General features: G+C 43.1%; 1 pseudogene; it reads left to right on the top strand.

Annotated features, from left to right (window-relative positions):
- Positions 1 to 1,309: 1,309 nt before the first annotated feature.
- LOC102285887 (5-hydroxytryptamine receptor 3C-like) lies at positions 1,310 to 11,425 on the top strand (annotated as a pseudogene).
- Positions 11,426 to 14,503: the final 3,078 nt, after the last annotated feature.

Raw genomic sequence — 14,503 nt, 5'->3', positions numbered from 1 at the left:
TCCCAGAGAATGTTGGAGACAGCTATTTCTAATGGCCTCAGAAAATGACAATCTAGCTACTGAAGTTCTGTTTAAATATGGCTACCTTTCCCCATCTGAGAGCCTACTGGAGAAGGGAAGGAGGAGGCAGGCATATGCAGGATGGGTATCCAAACCACACTGGTAACAAGGAACTCTGTGCTAGCATGAACTCTGAGAGCTAACCTAAGCCAGTACGTCTCCTAGACAAGAATTCCAGGTGCTTAATAATTTATCTGAGATGGAGGACTGGCCAATGTGAAAAGCACCTTTTACAAGTAAAGAATTCTGAAGGTAGAAAGAGACCCAGTGTTCATGATGAAAAACTATGTGACTCTTATATGGCTTGTTATAAACCATAAGCACTAGAAAACCTGAAACCCTGGTTATTTTAAGTACTATCATTTTTATTGCTTTATTTGAAAATGTTTTCTAGTTCATCATTTTAGGTATTTTTATAAAAGATGATCAGTGGTTAATAACAAAATTTATATTTTCCTCAAGTGTGTTTATGTTCTAAAATATGATCAGAAAATACAAGATCCCATTGCCATCTGTCTATTTACTTGGCTCCATTTCTTTTTTTCCACATACTCCTATCCAGTATCTGCACTGTAGGAATGTTGGGGGATGACATAAAATTAGACATATTAGGTTGGTGCAAAAGTAATTGCATTGTTGGACTTTGCTGTTTGATACTGGAATACATTCTTAAATAAATGTGGCTATGTTATACATCATTTTAATGTGCATTTCTCACTTTATGTTTCTTTGCTAGTGACTTATTACTTACTGTTTATTTTACATTTATTTTAGACTAGGGAGATGATGTTAGACTAAAAGCAAATTTGAGTGATTTTCTTATTTGAGTTCAAGACAGGTTGTGAAGCAGCAAAGACAACTTGTAACATCAGCAATGCATTTGGCCCAGGAACTGCTAACGAACATACAGTGCAATGGTGGTTCAAGAGGTTTTGCAAGGGAGAGCAGAGCCTTGAAGGTGAGGAGCACAGGGACCAGCCCCTGGAAGTTGATAGCAACCAACTGAGAGGATCATCAAAGCCGATCCTCTTACACATAAAGAATTGAGACACAAGAAGCTGCTGAAGAACTCCACATCAACCATTCTATGGTCATTCGGCATTTGAAACAAATTGGAAAGGTAAAAAACTTGATAAGTGAGTGTCTCCTGAGCTGACTGAAAATCAAAACAATCGTTATTTTGAAGTGTTGTCTTCTCTTATTGTACATAACAACAATGAACGCTTTCTTGATCAGATTGTGATATGCGATGAAAAGTGGATGTTATATGACAACTGGCAATGACGAGCTCAGTGGTGGGACTGAGAAGCTCCAAAACAACTCCCAAAGCCAAACTTATACCAACAAAAGGGTCCTGGTCACTGTTCGGTGGTCTGCTGCCGGTCTGATCCACTACAGCTTTCTGAATCCTGGCAAAACCATTACATCTGAGAAGTACGCTCAGCAAATCGATGAGATGCACCAAAAACTGCAACACCTGCAGCCAGCATTGGTCAACAGAAAGGGCCCAATTCTCCACAATAATGCCCAACTGCACGTTGCACAACCAACATTTCAAAAGTTGAGTGAACGGGGCTACAAAGTTTTGCCTCATCCGCCATATTCACCTGACCTCTTGCCAACCAATTACCAGATCTTCACACATCTTAACAACTTTTTGCAGGGAAAACACTTCCGTAACCAGTAGGAGGCAGAAAATTCTTTCCAAGAGTTCGATGAATCCAGAAACATGGATTTTTATGCTACAGGAATAAACAAACATTTCTTATTGGCAAAAATGTGTTGATTGTAATGGTTCCTAATTTGATTAATAAAGATGTGTTTGAGCCTAGATATAACGATTTAAAATTAACGGTCCAAAACCACAGTTACATTTGCATCAGCCTAATACAATGCCTGGCATACAATAGAGTACTCAATATGTTAGTTATCTCCTGCAGCAACAGCAGCAGCAGGAGAAATAATAGTCCCTGAGATCTCCAGATCCCAGAGTTGAAACTCCGATTCTCCAGGTCAGAAGCAAGCCTGTGCCTCAGTGCTTTATTCTCCTGCCTCTATCACTTCCATCTCCTGACAGCTATGTCTACTTCTGAGTCCAATCAGAACTTAGGTCCCATTTTTCAGCCAACTTTATTAAAAACAAGGTATGTATCAACTATCTTCAGCCACTTGCAGCATGGCTTGAAGTTAACCCTCCTTTCCTAGTTCCAGGGCCTGTGAGTATAGCCTACCTGTGGAACTCAAGTGTCCCTTGACAGCCAGCCCTTCACTCTTGGCCAGTCCAGGAGCCCAGCACCCCACAGGTGTGTCTATGTAGATACAAACACAGTAGTACTTTGGTCCTATATGACATGATGGCCCAATCCCTTGGCCAAGTTTCCAAAGAAGGGAAGCAATGACTTACAGAGCTGGTAGGACTGAAAGACTATAGACATTTCAAACTTTAAACAAAAGACATTGCAGCCTTCTGTTCTATATTTTCCCACTTTGGGCCCCCAAAGTGGGACATTCCTGCCTTCCTTAGCCGTTTCTATTTTGGACTGTCATGATCTTACATTCTGAACAAAGTTTCTTTTGTACTCTAGGTCTGACTCTTCATCCCTTCTGCAAGAAAACATTTTCAAGTCTTTCTGGAAATGTGACTTAAGATACTTAACATAACAATGTTCCAATTCACTCATTTGGTTAAATTGTACTTTTTATAAAGATGTGACATAAGACATAACATTGACACAGGCCGTTAATATTGATGGTAGCTGGATTACTAGTTTATGATAATGTATATCACTATTGACAACACAAAAATGTTAAAAACAGATCTGTTAACTTAGTTTTGTGACATCTGTTATCATGGAATCAATACATAGAGTAAAACTTGTATAGAAAACATTAGTCTGGGGGAGAACGAATCAGGGAGGCAGAAAGACTGGAAGGAGGAAATCTAGCTAGGGGATGTTGGAAAAATATAAACAATAGATAATGAAGCTATGAATAAAGATTTATAATTTGGTATTTTCAATTATTCTTAATAAATATGTAACCAAATCACTAAATATTGTCACCTTTCCAAATCTGCAGATTCCCTGGCTTTAGAAAAGTAATAATTCTTATTTCACCAGTCCACACTCTCTCATTAAAGTGAGTTATTTTGTTATTGATCTCAGTATAGAGCTGCCAAACAGGATACTTTTCCCTTAGTCTTGGCCCAACTTCCTCCCTGTCTGGAGCTCAGAAGGCATTCATGGACAGGGGCAAAGCAGGAAACTGCTGTGACCTCTCTGGCCATAGCCTCTCACCAGGGAGTGGTCAGCTGTCATGAGCAGTATTCAAAACCAGGAACCAAGGTATGGTTGGAGCTCCTTTAAGCACCAGGGTTTGGGGGCTACTGGCAAGTCCCCAGAGGAGAGTCCAGAAGAAGAGGATGGAAGGAAGGTGGCCCGCTGTGAGGGGATTCCTCCTCTGTCTCACTGTCAACCTTCTGCTTCAAGGTAAGATGGGGCAAGAACAGAGAAGACCAGAGTGTGGTTCTGAAGCATATATAGGAACTTTCTTCTAGCACGTGAAGGACATTAGAATTAACAAGTTAAATATTTCTTCCATAATGTCAGTGTCTTGATTTCCTTTTGGTGACAGATAGAAAGATATTCCACTGCTCAGGACACAGAGCTCTCCTCACTCCCTGCCTGCATAGGGATCTCATTTCACTACCTTTCCAAATCTGCCTTTTCTTGTCCTCCAGTGCCCTTTCCACCACACCTTCATCCTAACCTCCCTACCTCCTTTGATATGATGTCTATGAAAAGAGTAGCCCTGAAAGAGTAAGTAAAATATCAAGGGAGGATAGGAATCAATCTGAGGTAGAAGAAAACAGATACTTTGCCTCCACGGGGAAATACTTGTTCCCAGTCTGGGTAGGTACCTTAAATATTATGGAAAGATATAGAGAAAGAGAGAAGGCAGGGGAAAAAAAGATTAAAAAAAAAAAAAGGAAACAGAGCAAAGATTCTGCTCAGGTACTACCCAAATAGCTCCCTGGCCATGGCCAAGAACAAAGATCCACATAGGGCTTACTATGATTGGCTCAGTGATATGGCCTAATGATCCCAGTGCTAGAAATAAGTCCTAAGCTATCTGAGAAGACTAAATCTGAGAAGGGCAAAATAAGCTAAAGCACCAAAATAAGCACATATTCAGAATACCTACTTCGTGTTTCCCGTATCTGCCTAGTAAGTAAGCGCAGTTGATTATCTATCTTATCTTCTTGATAAATTAACTCTGTCTTAGGTAAACAGAAGTCCCTGAAAATGAGGATGAGAAATCATTAGAGCAGATTTATAAATGACCTTGAGTACAAGTCCAAGGGCAGTGCTAGGTGGTACTAGTAGGTAGATCCAAGAGACTTATGATGGGTGCACCACAGGCCTTCTTGAAGTGGCTGCCATTACATCAAGGATGAGTTTGCATACAGATTTGGGCAGATTTTGCATGAGGATGAACAATGAGAATAGATACTGACTCAGCTCACCACATCCATTTCCACCATTTGCCTACCAGATCAGCCCATCCTCTCCAGCCCTGGCAGGAAGGATTTTGACCTTAAGAAGTCTTGGCCCAAGAAGGAGGAGGGCTCACCCACTCCTCCCAGTGAGTCCTCTGTTTTCTCTCTCTGCAGAGAGGCTCCTATCCTAGTAATGGAGGCTCTCTCTCACAGGGTCTCTGCTGGCTTCAGGAAGAGGCAACATTTTCACCATCAGTTGCTCAGGATTTGACCAGCATGGGGTAGATCCTGCTGCCTTCCAAGCATTGTTTGATTTAAAGGTCTTCTGTCCAGCTACCAAGGTCAGCATTCCCACTCAAGTCAACATATCTTTCATCTGTCTGCCATCCTGGAAGTGATGAGACCTGATCCTCACTTTCTGTTGCTTCTAATAGGGGATAATAATCCTCTGCCCTCTCAGCCCAACATTGTATTGGTCTAGTGGTGAGCAACAGGTACTATGAATGGATTCTGGAGCAATTAGAGGGTTTTCCTATGGGATGGGGAGACACAGAGAAGAAGGCTGCAGTGACATTTTTTCAGGAAGGATTTATCCTTGAGTCCTGACCTTTCTGGAAAGTTCCAGAAAGAAGTGATCTTTATGTCAATTAAAACCTGAATTGATGTTCATTGCAGCACTATTTACAATAGCTAGGAGATGGAAGCAACATAGATGTCCATCAACAGACGAATGGATAAAGAAGTTGTTGTACATATATACAATGGAATATTACTCAGCCATAAAAAGCATTGCATTTGAGTCAGTTCTAATGAAGCAGATGAACCAAGAGCTTATTATACAGAGTGAAGTAAGTCAGAAAGAGAAAAACAAATATAATGTATTAACACATATACATGGAGTCTAGAAAGATGGTACTGTTGAAACTATTTGCAGAGCAGCAAAGGAGACGTAGACATAGACAACAAACTTGTGGACACAGTGGGGAAAGGAGAGGAAGTGATGAATTGAGAGATTAACACTGAAACATACACATTACCACGTGTAAAACAGATAGCCAGTGGGAATATGCTATATGATACAAGGACTCAAACCCAATGCTCTGTGACAGCCTAGAGGGATGGGATGTTGTGGGAGGTGGGAAGGAGGTTCAAGAGGGAAGGGGACATATGTATACCTGTGGAAGATTCATGTTGATTTATGGCAGAAACTAACACAATATTGTAAAGCAATTATCCTCCAACTGAAAAAATAAAAACAAAAAAACAAAAAAAATTAAGACCTTTCTTTAAAAAAAAACAAACAAACCTAAATTGTTCCTAGGTACAAGGGGAGACAATAAGGAAAAGATAGATCAGCATCTAAAATGATGCCTGCTCCAATAAATTAGTAAATATTTATAAGAATATGTAGTGGGCACGGGCCAAATCTTTTTGCACTAATAAGCCTGGATGGGAATTTCTTTACCAGGATGCACAGCTCCAGCTTCTGACATCATTCCTGTGGATTACTACGGTAAAGCAGATCAACTCTCCCCCCTTTCCCACTACCAATTATAAGTTTAAATTTTAAGAGTGACTTAAAGGTTTTCCAGACCTCTACCCAATGTATAAATTGTTCCTGGACCAAATAAGTTCATCTAGAACTGGTCCAGGAGACGCAAATCACCCTGGGCAGCTTAGGAAGACAGAACTCGTAACCCAAGAAAATGGCCAAGTGTTTGCAGACCAATGCACTGGTACAACCCTGGGTCCAAGTGGTTTTGGGCTGTATTTAATGTCTGCCTAGAAAAAAGGCCATTAAGGGGTACTTTGCCAATGCTGCTGCTGCTAAGTTGCTTCAGTCATGTCCGACTCTGTGCAACCCCATAGACGGCAGCCCACCAGGCTCCTCCGTCCCTGGGATTCCCTAGACAAGAATACTGGAGTGGGTTATCATTTCCTTCTCCATTGCCAATGATACTTGGCTAATAAAGAAGGGGAGATAGGGTGTGGTCATTAGGGACCTCAGTGGGAATAAGAGTATCAGAGTTTAAAGACTACTTCCCTGGTGGTCCAGTGGTTAAGACTCTGTGCTTCCACTGCAGGGGACATGGGTTTGATCCCTGGTATGGGAAAGTTTTGCCTGCCATTTAGTATGGCCAAAAAGAAAGAGAAGAAGAAAGGGAAGGGCTGGAGTGGCTCCACCATCACTCACCTCTGCTTCTACTGACCTGGCTGTAGATGTGGGACTACACATCTAGCCTTTCATTAGCTAGAACACAGTAGAGTGCATCAGCAACAACAGACTCACTGTATCAGCTGAGAACCTGTGGCTTCCAGATATCAGCATTGAGGAATCGTGTATATCCGGGTCAGGGAAAGCCAGCATGAAGCCCATCTGAAAAGAGCAACCAAGGGTCAGTGCAGGGCACAGGGACACCAGCAGATTCAGATCAGGGCACAGTCTCAATGAGTTGACTCTCACAAAACACTATGAGCAGAAGAGACAAGAGAGAGTGACCTTAAAGAAATAGCCCCAAGAGTGAGCACAGTAGGAGACCTGGGAAGGGAGGGAGCTGATGAAGGCACCCACAGCACCTCTCTCTCTGCTTCTCACAAGCAGTGTGGATGTGGGTCAGGCACCCCAGGTCTCATTACCTATCTCAGCAGCCAAGGTCGAATTATAGTACCACAGGCCAATGAGGGTGACCAGCACCTATAACCCAGACACCTTCTACTTTCCTTTTGACCAACAGACCTGCCTGCTCACCTTCAGTCCCCTCCTCTACACAGGTGAGTGAGACACATTGTGGCAGCCATTTAAGGTTCAGAGGAAGATATATCAGTGATGCAGGCATTATTTAGGGAGGTTTTAGATCAGTGCTTCTCAACTCTGGCTGCCCACTGAATCTTTTTAAAAATACCAATAACTATGCATTACCCCAGAAACTCCAAGTTAATTGTTCCAATGGGGTTCTACTACTGTGATTTCTTTCTATCTCGCCAGGTGACACTAATGTGCAGACAGGATTAAGAACTACTGCTTTAATTTCTCAATAAAGTTTAAAAAATAAACAAAAACTACTGCTTTACCTTAGATAGCCCTTCCACCAAATGAATCTAACCTGACCCTGACCTGCTGCACATGTATAATTTTTAGCTCAAGCCTGTTAACATTAACAGCCAATACACTTTAACCAGTAATTAATGTAACTTAAGCTACCAGGTGTCCTATGGAAGAATCAGATAAATAAATCATTATAACTGGCATGCATGTAATTATAAAAATACTGAGCTGTTCAAGATTTATTCCACTGAAACAACACAAAGAATTGGGGAATTGAGAAGAAAAATAGGAAAGACTCCCAAAATTCTTTTTATTTATTTTATTGACTTATTTTTGGCTGCGCTGGGTCTTCGTTGCTGCACGCAGGCTTTCTCTCTAGTTGCAGAGTGGGGGCTACTCTCTAGTTGCGGAGCATGGGCTCTAGGGTACATGTAGCTCTAGTTGTGCTACAGGCTTAGTTGCCCCAAGGCATGTGGGATCTTAGTTCCCCTTAGACAACGAAGGGGACACTAGGGATCGAACCTGTGTCCCCTGCATTGGCAGGCAGATTCTTAACCACTGGACCACCAAGAAAGTCCCTCCAAAAATTTCTTGACTCATGTTTGAGTCATAACTAATCTTCCCATAACTTTGACTCTAACAACAACAACAAAAAATCCTCCTAATGCTGCAGCCCACATGTATATGAATTTCTGGTCCTATGACCCACTTCTGAGAAAACCTAGATGCCTACTTTAAAAGGACAGAGAGGAGAATCTGTGGAAGAAGCTCAGTGGGGGAGGAATTGAATCTTGTGGGCAGGAGACTTGAGGACTCTCTGGACTGAGCTACCCTGGCCTACTTGCAGTGGACAGCATGCTCCTGGACAAGGAATTGTGGGTGATAACAGATATACCTTGAAATGTCACTCAGACCCAGGGGGAGTGGGAGCTTCTGAACACCAGCAAGGCCACCCCAAAGATGTTGATGGACAGCAACCTATATGACCAACTCATTTCCTATGTAAGTCCAGGGGCCCCTGTTTGACTTCCAAGTTGCTCTTGATTTTCCTCTTAATCTAAGGCTCTTTAGGATGTAAAAATAATTCTAAGGAGTTGAGCACCTGCTCCTCATTCCACTTTCTATCCTAACTGCCCTCAAGAAGGATCCCCAATGCATTTGCCTTGCAGACAGGAGGAGCAGCTGGACTTTTATAAAAATGGATGGTCCTGTCCAATGGTCCAAAGAGCCCCATTTTCCCACAAAAGTCTATAATTGTGTTCCCAGAAAGTGGGACATAAGGGGAAATTAGACAATGAAATTGGTGGCACTTCTGAACAGGGCACAATTCAATCCATCTATTACCCAGAGAGGTCAACCCATGACCAACCTAATTGGACATCAGCAAAGAATGAATAATCAAATATAGAGTTGAGCCCTCTGGCATCAGTTATTTGCCACATTCTCCACACTCCTTCCTACCAGATGGCCAACAGGTGCAGGCCCAGCCTCTTCATCTTAAACCTCCTGGTGCCCAGTAGCTTTCCGCTCACCATTGACGCCCTCAGCTTTTACCTGACAGCAGGAAATAAGAACTTTGCCTCACCACAATGAGGTACCATTTCATGCCAGTCAGAATGGCTGCTATCCAAAAGTCTACAAGCAATAAATGCTGGAGAGGATGTGGAGAAAAGGGAACCTTCTTACACTGTTGGTGGGAATGCAAACTAGCACAGCCACTAGTAAGAACAGTGTGGAGGTTCCTTAAAAAACTGGAAATGGAACTGCCATCCATTCAGTTCAGTTCAGTTGCTCAGTCATGTCCGACTCTTTACGACCCCATGAATCGCAGCACGCCAGGCCTCCCTGTCCATCACCAACCCCTGGAGTTCACTCAAACTCACGTCCATTGAGTCGGTGATGCCATCCAGCCATCTCATCCTCTGTCGTCCCCTTCTCCTCCTGCCCCCAACCCCTCCCAGCATCAGGGTCTTTTCCAATGAGTCAACTCTTCGCATGAGGTGGCCAAAGTATTGGAGTTTCAGCTTTAGCATCAGTCCTTCCAATGAACACCCAGGACTGATCTCCCTTAGGATGGACTGGTTGGATCTCCTCGCAGTCCAGGGGACTCTCAAGAGTCTTCTCCAACACCACAGTTCAAAAGCATCAATTCTTCAGCACTCAGCTTTCTTCACAGTCCAACTCTCACATCCATACATGACCACTGGAAAAACCATAGCCTTGACTAGACAGACCTTTGTGGGCAAAGTAACATCTCTGCTTTTGAATATGCTATCTAGGTTGGTCATAACTTTCCTTCCAAGGAGTAAGCATCTTTTAATGTCATGGCTGCAATCACCATCTGCAGTGATTTTGGAGCCCCAGAAAATAAAGTCTGACACTGTTTCCACTGTTTCTCCATCTATTTGCCATGAAGTGATGGGACCAGATGCCATGATCTTAGTTTTCTGAATGTTGAACTTCTATATGACCCAGCAATCCCACTGCTGGGTATACACACCAAGGAAACCAGAATTGAAAGAGACACGTGTACTCCAGTGTTCATCGCAGCACTGTTTATAAAAGCCAGGACATGGAAGCAACCTAGATGTCCATCAGCAAATGAATGGATAAGAAAGCTGTGGTATATATACACAATGGAGTATTACTCAGCCATTAAAAAGAATACATTTGAATCAGTTCTAAGAAGGTGGATGAAACTGGAGCCTATTATACAGAGTGAAGTAAGCCAGAAAGAAAAACACCAATACAGTATACTAATGCATATATATGGAATTTAGAAAGATGGTAACGATAACCCTGTAGGTGAGACTGCAAAAGAGACACAGATGTATAGAACAGTCTTTTGGACTCTGTGGGAGAGGGTGAGGGTGGGGTGATTTGGGAGAATGGCATTGAAACATGTATATTATCATATGTGAAATGAATCACCAGTCCAGGTTCGATGCATGATACAGGGTGCTCAGGGATGGTGCACTGGGATGACCCAGAGGGATGGGATGGGGAGGGAGGTGGGAGAGGGGTTCAGGATGGGGAACACATGTACACCCATGGTGGATTCATGTCAATGTATGGCAAAACCAATACAATATTGTAAATTAGCCTCCAATTAAAATAAAATAATAATACTTAAAAAAAGAACCTTGCCTCATTCAAGATAACTCTTCTGCTGGGCTACAGTGTCTTCCTGCTCATGATGAATGACTTACTCCCTGCCAGTGGCACCCCCCTCATCAGTATGGCCCCTCCAGCTCTTGAGAAGAGAAGGGTGAGAGGGACTGGCGGAACTGGCTCAGGGAAGGGAGATATACTGGGCAAAAGAGGCTGTGCTTCCCAGGGTGGGATTGGAAGAGAGGAATAAAGTCCTGGCTGGTGCCTCTGGCCCTCAGGTAGGCCCAGCTTCCTCCCAGTGTCTATTTTGCCCTGTGTCTGTCCCTGATGGTGCTCAGCCTGCTGGAGACCATCTTCATCTCCTCCCTGCTGGACCCGGCCACCACCCAGCCCCCACCTATGCCTCGCTGGCTCCATTTCCTGCTTCTACACTGCACCAGCCCAAGGACATGCTGCCCCGCTATGCCCCAGAAAGGAAACACAGGCCTTGCCCACCTGCCTGGTGAGGGAAATGAGCACTGCCCACGCTTCCTCCTCCATCACCTCTGCTTTTCCGCTCCTGCCTCCTTCCCCACAATCCCCCAGGTGACCTTGGTGGCCCACAGCTGAGTCTCCGTCTCACCATAGGTGTGGAGCCCATGGAGTTTGTGGGGAAGGTGCCAGGTCCAGAGAGAGAACTAAATGGGTTCCCTCGGTCAGCAAGAACCTAGCCGGAAAACAAGACTCAGAAGCAGCACTTGGTCAGTCTATGGGTGCAGTTAAGCCACATGATGGACACCTTGCTCTTCTGTCTCTGCTTTTCATGGCCACCTCTATCACTATGGTGATCGTCCTCTGAAACACCAAGGCATGACATCCATATCCACTTCTCCCTACAAACTACAGCATGAAGATTCTCATGGTCTTAGGTCCAGCCAGACACAGGCCGTTTCCTAGTCTTAACCACTTACCTGCAATGACTACCATGTGTATGCATATGTTCATTTGCTTTAGTTGTATCCAACTCTTTGTGACTCCATGGACTGTAGCCCACTAGGCTCCTCTGTCCATGGGACTCTCCAGGCAAGAATACTGGAGTGGGCTGCCATTTCCTCCTCCAGGGGATCTTCCTGACCCCAGGATCGAACCCAAGTCTCCAGCATCTCCTGCATTGCAAGCAGGTTCTTTACTGTTGGAGCCATCAGAGAAGCCCAGTGACTACCATGTCCCCTCTAGATTCCCAAAACAACACAGCCCTACCAAGCAGGTTTAGGACAGCCCTAGACAATCTCCTGATGTCTCACATGCCTCATGGGCATGTGGGTCCTCATTCCCACACACTTCAGTGTTCCTTAGCCTCACCTAACTTCTGACTCCCTTATCACTGAAGATTGGGGTCAGTGGAGTCTCTTCTTGATTTATTGTCCCAGTAAATAACTTTCCAGGAAGCACTGGCTCCTCAGTGCATTTATGATAATCTCTACAAACACTGAGGTAAAGAGCCCTCTTGTAGATAAAAAGCTCAGAGATAAACCCACATACCTATGGGTACCTTACTTTTGACAAAGGAGGCAAGAATATACAATGGGGCAAAGACAGACTCTTCAATAAGTGATGCTGGGAAAACTGGACAGCCACATGCAAAAGAATGAAATTAGAACACTTCTTAACACCATACATAAAGATAAACTCAAAATAGATTAAAGACCCTAAATGTAAGGCTAGAAACTATAAAACTCTTAGAGGAAAACATAGGCAGAACATTCTATGACATAAATAACAGCAACTCTATGACCCAACTCCTAGAGTAATGGAAATAAAAACAGAAATAAACAAGTGGGACCTGATTAAACTTAATAGCTTTTGCACAGCAAAGGAAACTATAAACAAGGTGAAAAAACAACTCTCAGAACAGGAGAAAATAACAGCAAATGAAACAACTGACAAAGGATTAATTTCCAAAATACACAAGCAGGTATATGCAAGTCAATACCAGAAAACAAACAACCCAATCAAAAAGTGGGGAAAAGCCCTAAAAAGACATTTCTCCAAAGAAGACATATAAATGGCTAATAAACATATGAAAAGATGCTCAACATCACTCATTATTAGAGAAATGCAAATTGAGACTACAACGAGATATCGCCTCACACTGGTCAGAATGGCCATCATCAAAAAGTTTACAAACAATAAATGCTGGAAAGGGTGTGAAGAAAAGGAACCCTCTTGCACTGTTGGTGGGAATGTAAAATTGATACAGCCACTATGGAAGACAGTATGGAGTTTTTTTATTCCTTAAAAAACTAGGAATAAAACCACCATATGACCCAGCAATCCCACTATTAGGCATATACTCTAAGGAAAACAAAATTGAAAAAGACACATGGACCCCAACGTTCATTATAGCACTATTTACAATAGCTAGGACATAGAAGCAACCTAGATGTTCACTGACAGATGAATAGATAAAGAAGCTGTGGTACACATACATATGGAATATTAGTCATAAAAAGGAATGCATTTAGGTCAGTTCTAAGGAAGCAACAGTTAGAACTGGACATGGAACAACAGACTGGTTCCAAATAGGAAAAGGAGTACATCAAGGCTGTATATTGTCACCCTGCTTATTTAACTTCTATGCAGAGTACATCATGAGAAATGCTAGGCTGGAAGAAGCACAAGCTGAAATCAAGATTGCCGGAAGAAATATCAATAACCTCAGATATGCAGATGACACCACCCTTATGGCAGAAAGTGAAGAGGAACTCAAAAGCCTTTTGATGAAAGTGAAAGAGGAAAGTGAAAAAGTTGGCTTAAAGCTCAACATTCAGAAAACTAAAACCATGGCATCTGGTCCCATCACTTCATGGCAAACAGATGGGGAAACAGTGGAAACAGTGTCAGACTTTATTTTCTGGGGCTCCAAAATCACTGCAGATGGTGACTTTAGCCATGAAATTAAAAGATGCTTACTCCTTGGAAGGAAAGTTATGACCAACCTAGATAGCATATTCAAAAGCAGAGATGTTACTTTGCCCACAAAGGTCTGTCTAGTCAAGGCTATGGTTTTTCCAGTGGTCATGTATGGATGTGAGAGTTGGACTGTGAAGAAAGCTGAGTGCTGAAGAATTGATGCTTTTGAACTGTGGTGTTGGAGAAGACTCTTGAGAGTCCCTTGGACTGCAAGGAGGTCCAACCAACCTTAGGTCCATCCTAAGGGAGATCAGTCCTGGGTGTTCATTGGAAGGACTGGTGCTAAAGCTGAAACTCCAATACTTTGGCCACCTCATGCGAAGAGTTGACTCATTGGAAAAGACCCTGATGCTGGGAGGGGTTGGGGGCAGGAGGAGAAGGGGACGACAGAGGATGAGATGGCTGGATGGCATCACCGACTCGATGGACGTGAGTTTGAGTGAACTCTGGGAGTTGGTGATGGACAGGGTGGCCTGGCATGCTGCGATTCATGGCGTCTCAAAGAGTCGGACACGACTGAGCGACTGAACTGAACTGAATGAGATGGATGAACCTAAAGCCTATTATACAGAGTGAAGTAAGTCAGAAAGAGAAAAACAAATATTGTATACTAACACATATATATGGAATCTAGAAAGATGGTACTGATGAAATTATTTTCAGGGCAACAGTGGAGACATAGACATAGAGGACAGACTTATGGACACAGCTGGGTGGGTAGAAAGGAGAAGCGTGGGATGTATGGAAAGAGTAACATGGAAACTTACATTACCATATGTAAACTAGATAGCCAATAGGAATTTTCTGTATAATTCAGGAACTCAAACTGAGCTCTG

This window comes from Bos mutus, chromosome 1 (genome assembly GCF_027580195.1).
Source record: "Bos mutus isolate GX-2022 chromosome 1, NWIPB_WYAK_1.1, whole genome shotgun sequence".
Taxonomy (NCBI): domain Eukaryota; kingdom Metazoa; phylum Chordata; class Mammalia; order Artiodactyla; family Bovidae; genus Bos; species Bos mutus.
Note: the sequence above shows the minus strand (reverse complement) of the source record. Positions and strands in the feature narration are given on the sequence as shown.